We start from the raw sequence: 6,000 nt of genomic DNA, 5'->3' as shown, positions 1-6,000 counted from the left end.
CTGTCTCTGGTGAATCCTCTCACCCCCACACCTCTGGCCTATACCCCAGTTCTTGTATATATAAATAAATAAATCTTTAAAGTGAAAGATTTAAAAGTCCACAATGACCCAGTGCTAGCAGGGTGAAGTACAGCCCTACTCACAAGGGCTCTGCAGCTTTCTGAACTTTCTGACCTGGGTTACATAAACCTCTGATTTGGCTTCTGAAATAGACAATGTCCAGCCTATTGATGTGCCATCCTCAATGTGCCAGTCCAACTTCCAAATGCCAGCACTCTAGAACAGCCACACCACTCTTCTTTGCTTACCAAGGCCACCTCCTCCAGCAAGCCTTCCCTGATTGCTCAAGTCTGCTCAACTCTGCCTCCTGGATCTGACTTCCTTTGACTCTATGTGAACTCTGCTTTGTACACCTGGCACAGACTATCTAGTACTAGGAGTTCAACTTCACATGTCCAAGTTTTAGATCATTTGTAGATAGTTTCTTCCTCCCTTCCCAGCTTGTGTCACCAAAAGTTTTGTGTTCAAGTACTGGCTCTCTCTTAACAGCTGTGGGACCTGGGTACATTATTTAAATTTTCTGAGCCTTGTTTTCCTCATCTATAAATCATGGATGGGAATAATAGAACCTTATCTCATGCTTGTTTCAAGAAATAAATGATAAACTATTTTATAGGATGCCAAGCACATAGGGATGGAAGGAGTCAGCTTTGCCTCCATAATAGATAACAACTATATGAATGGCCCAGCTTCTCCTCCTCTGGGGATTCTCCTTTTTCTGGGGGAACTAACACCCTCTGGCCACTGATAATCAATTGCAAGAGCCTAAGCTTGAAGCCGCATTTGGCATTCTTCCCTGGGATTCTTCAAACTGGGGCTGGGAGAGTTTCAGCTCCTTCCTGCTGGAAATGTTATGAGACCTCAGGGAGAGAGCCCTGGAGGAAAAGTGTCGAGGTTCTGGTCAGAGGTGGACAAGTAGAGACCAGAGGAAAAGAAGCAAAAGTTGTGGTAGCGTTTGAGTCCTGGGTTCCTGCTGTCCTGCTGCTTGTCCTTCTTTCCTTTGACTATGAGAAATATTCCAAATTCTTCCCATAAATCCTCTCTCTCTCTCTCTCTCTCTCTCTCTCTCTCTCTCTCTCTGCCCTTCCCCCTGGGATTTCTTCCCCTTAATTCAGTCATTTAAGACAGTTTCTGTCATTTGTTCCCCATCTACCCATCTAGTCTGGTCAAGCCAGAACTCCCAGGAAACTATATGTTCTCTGCCTTTGACATCTGCCTGTGACAGAAGGCTCAGGCCTTCCTGGATGAAAAAGAGAAGGTGAGATGGTTACTGAGCCTCTACTAAAGATGTTTCCTGTGTTCCTTCCTCATAGAGGATGTAATGGAAGAATCCGCAGCCCCAAAGAAGGAAACTAATGATCAAGAAGAATTTCCCAAAGCCAGGACCTGAGGCCCTTAGAACCTGGGCGTATTTATATCCTCCATGTGCTGTGGTGGAGATCTCATGGGGGAGAGGGCTGGTGATGAAGACCTCTTGAGCCCAGAGGCCTCAGTTGCCCCCCTCTTTCCGCTGGCTCCTATCCAGGTAGCTGGGCATCTTCTAGGAAGGGAGAGGGTGGGCATGGGCTCCATTGAGGCAGCTGAGGTGGGGGCACCTACTGGCTTCCTGTCTGCTTGGGTATCGTTACACTCCATTCTTTAGACTACTCAAGGAAAATTGCCTCCCTAATTGGCTCTTCTCTTAAACAAGCTGTAATGAGACTAAGCTTCATTCCAAGGGTACTTAACCACTCTCTGGCATGATTGGATGCCATCTGTGGCCCCTGCCACAGTCACTGCCCATGTCACAAGGGGCTGAGAGATGGGGGAGGGAGACCCAAGAGTCATGCCCTGCATTGGTCACACTGCACAGAAGCTGTCCTGCACCTGAGAAAGTACAGGAAGGTAGGAGTGTTACCTTCAGGGAACCAGAGACTGTGGGGAGATACAGCCCTGCCTCAGGGAGCCCAATCTGAGGGGACACACAGCCTTGCCTCAGGGGGCCCAATCTGAGGGGGGACACAGCCCTATCTCAGGGATCCTCAGTCTGAGGGGAGACGCAGCCCTGCCTCAGGGATCCTCGGTCTGAGGGCAGACACAGCCCTGCCTCAGGGAGCCCAATCTGAGGTGGGACAGAGCCCTGCCTCAGGGAGCCACAGTCTGAGGGGGGACACAGCCCTGCCTCAGGGAGCCCCAGTCTCAGGGGAGACACAGCCCTACCCTAATGGAGCCCCAGTCTGAAGAGAGACACAGCCTTGCCTCAGGGAGCCCCAGTCTAAGGGAAGAGACATAAACCCTGTCCTTAGGAATTATGAAGATTCACTCACCCATTCAGCAAATACTTACCGAGCATTCTACTGTCTCTCAGTGTCCAGCTCTGAATTGGAACCTAAGTCTCTGCTCTGGTGATGCTCACACTCTAGCAGGAAGCAGCCAGCACACAGCCCCAGGCAGATTACTTTCTATTTTATTGGCTACAACTAGGTCACAGAGGCTGGCTCTAGCTGCAAGAGAGGCTGAAAATTATATGCCTCCAGTTTCAAGCTGTGTAATAGGAGGTGGGCAAAAAGGAAGTGACTGTAGTATTAGTGACCAGCAGCTCTTGACACAGCTCATTCACTAAGGCAGCGAATGAGTGAGTGAATGAAAGAACCAAAAAACAGCATAAGGTAAAAGTACAACTCAGCTCTGGGAGATGGGAGAACTTGGAGTGTCAGGATCCAGGAAGGCAGAAGCAGACAATGGAGGGGGAGTGATGAGGATTTTCCTGCTTTAGAGGCAAGCTGGCCAGAGCTCCTGGGGTCAGGGTGGGTGGTGAGGGACACAGGCTCAAAAGCGTCTGGGTAGATTCAGGGTGGACAGGGCACCTGAGAGCTGGGCCAAGGTGACTGACAAGGCAACAGGGGAGGAGAATCCCCCCTGGCTTGAAGAGAATGCAATTTCCAGAAAAGGAAATCAGGCTCAGTCAAGCCTAAGATCAAGGACTTGCGGGGACGAGCAAGGGTGCTGGTTCCCAGACGTGTGCTCCCAGATAGATGTACGTTGCAGGAATTCATCCTTTGCTAGCCCAGGGGTATATCTTAAAAGTGATTTGGACTATGAGTGGTGGTTCCTATGCCTAATCCTTTTCTGTAATAGCAAATAAAACAGAGCCCCGAAGTCAGAGCCTTAGGACTGGAAGTAAATTGTTTAATTCAAACTTTCCATTTTAGACATGGTAAGATGGAAGCCCAGACACAGCAACAAAAGAAGATCCAGCAGAACCTGGACCAGAACCCAGGCTCAGGGACCCCGGCAGCTGTCCCTCCCGTCGGGCCTTGGCTCATTTCTCAAGGCTGAGCCACAACCTCCACAGAGTGACTCAAGAGGGACAGCCTAGAGTTCCCCAGTCTGTTCTGAAACATTGGGGTGCAGAGAAGAGCCCCCTCCCCCATCCCTCTAATCCTCTCCATGAAGATACAGAGGGTGGGAAGGAACAATAGCTGGCCAGCGAGGAGCGACCTGCCTGCAGAGTGCTGAGCTCCTAGTCACTGGGCACAGTTGGAGCGGGCCTGGGGGGTGTTGTAGGAGAGCTGGCTGGTCATTGGAGGGCCCTTTCAATGTTGAAACCTGGGTGATCTCTCCAGACAGACTCAATTCTCCCCAACCAGGAGACACTGAACACTGCTCAGGTCTGGAGGCAACAGACACCTTCGCCAGCCCCAAGCTGTTCCCATGGTGACCAGGGGGTGAGGGAAATACAAGAGATGTGGGAGGCCTTTAAGGTGTGGCCCTGTGCTAGGAGGCCCGAGGGCAGAGAAAGAGGGACTATTTCCATAGAGCCAAGACTAGTCACCAGAAGTTAGGGATCTGGACTGAGGGATGAGAAATGAACCCCACTCCCATCATCACCCCTCCACAGGCCAGAAGTTACCAGGGAGCAGGGCCCCCAGGGGGATGGGAGATTGATCCATCCTGGACCTACTTTGCACAAGATTTAAACAAAGAAAAGGGTCTCATTCTCCCATCTTAGGGGGTGGGGAAATGGGCACCTTCTACTCTTATTGCACCCCACATTGTCCCCCTCTCTATATTCATGGTAAAGGGACATCTATGAAACCTAGTGTAGTATAGGCTTCTCCCCCCACCCACTTCCACCCTCACTCCAAGAGATGGTGTCCAGGGCTGGCCAGTGGCCTCTGGGGAAGCTGGTGGATTTATTGGAAGTCCTCACCATCAGGGGAGAGAGGCTGAGCTGGATAGCGCTCTCCTGATGCCCCTGGGGAATCAAGCAGGGTAAGATGACCCCCCCAACCTAGTTGCTACCATATACACACCCCAGGTCCACCTGCAGCCTCCCCCCACCCTGCAGCCATTCTCCCTACCGACAGACAGTCTGTCTCTCCTCCTTTGCCTCTGCTCAGCCCCACGGTGACCCCAACATCCCCTCACCCAACCCTGCCAAGACCCCTCTGCCTCAGGATTCAGCCAGAACCCTGCTGGTCCCGCTCATGCCGGGGTGAGCACTGGAGCACAGCAGCCTGCCCGCCCCTGGGCAGGGAGCCCGGAGGCTGAGCCTGCCACCCCCTCACTGCCACCTGGGCCAGGAGCCAAGACTCCTGGCTCACCGCTCCTGCCACCTACCCACCTCTCAATGGGGAGGGGCCCAATCCAGGGATGGGGGGCATGGAAAGGGAGCAGGCTGACTAGTCGTACCTAAGCCTGGGTACCAGGGTCCCCAGTGTTGGGGAAGAGAACAGAGACAGCCATACACTCAGCTCCACAAACAGAAGTAGGGCGATGTCCCTGAGATTTCCATTTACCCTTTGCGGAGGTCCCTTTCTCTACAGCGCTTAGGAGTACCCCACGCCTCATTTCACTGACTCCTAGGATTGGAAGAATCTTCAATTCAAACCTCCCCACTCTCTCTCCCAAATTATAAGGAAACTATGGGGCTGGCCTTATTGGAGGCGACGAGCCCCTCCTGGCAGTGCTTGTCCCCTCACCACAGGCTCAGGCCTCCTGTCTCTCCATCTCTCCTCAGTCCCTCTCTCCCTTCTCTGACCTGAGTCTTTTTTTTTTTTTAAAGATGTATTTATTTATGCATACAAGAGCTGGGGTACAGGCCAGAGATGCAGGGGGTGAGAGGATTCACCAGAGACAGAGTGGGAACAGAACAGGCAGACTGACTGAAATACACTGCTGAGGGGAGCAGCGGGTGAGACAGGAGAGGTCTGCTGCGCCATGTGGATTTCTCTCTGGCCGGCCGGGGATCAAACTCATGCTGCAGAGGCTGTGGATAGCTTCATAGTGCAGTGCTTAACCCCTTGCGCCACCAGGGAGGCCCTCTGACCTTAGTCTCGAAGTGGAGATCAGCAGAGGCCTGGAGCATCCAGCCAGGCTGGAGAATTTCCCAGGAGGGGTGTTCTGTCACTTGGATGGGGGAGGGGCCTGGGAAGGACCCAAACACAGTTCTTGCCACTGCAGTCCCCCCAGCCCTGCCCACACCCCTCCCAGGGGCTGTGCCTGCACACCCACCTTAGCTGGAGGGGGCCTCATTAAATGGTTTCACATTCATGAGGGAGGGAGAATCCAGCGCTCCCAGAGGCTGCCAACAGGGTCCCAAGGAGCACCCACACGTGTGCGAGCACCCATGTCCAAATTGACTACACCCCAAACAGGCACACCCCCAAATGTTAGTGCTTGTTGCTGGAAGTGATATTATTCTCCTTGGAATTTTTCTTATTCACTTGACGCACAACTCCTTGTCGCTGGTCAACACAAACCAATTTTTCTCCCTCTCCTCCCAACTGTCTGAGTATTTTTATTTGAATAAATCAGCAGGAAAAGATTCCATGGCCTAAGTTCAAAGCCCTTTTCTAATCCCTGTGATGTATAGTTATAAAAATAATGTTAAGAACAGAAAGTGACCTTTATTTCTAATCTATAGTCCTTGATGACTTCTGGCTTTTCTTCTCTTGA

Source organism: Talpa europaea (assembly GCF_964194135.1).
Source record: "Talpa europaea genome assembly, chromosome: 2".
Taxonomy (NCBI): domain Eukaryota; kingdom Metazoa; phylum Chordata; class Mammalia; order Eulipotyphla; family Talpidae; genus Talpa; species Talpa europaea.
Note: the sequence above shows the minus strand (reverse complement) of the source record.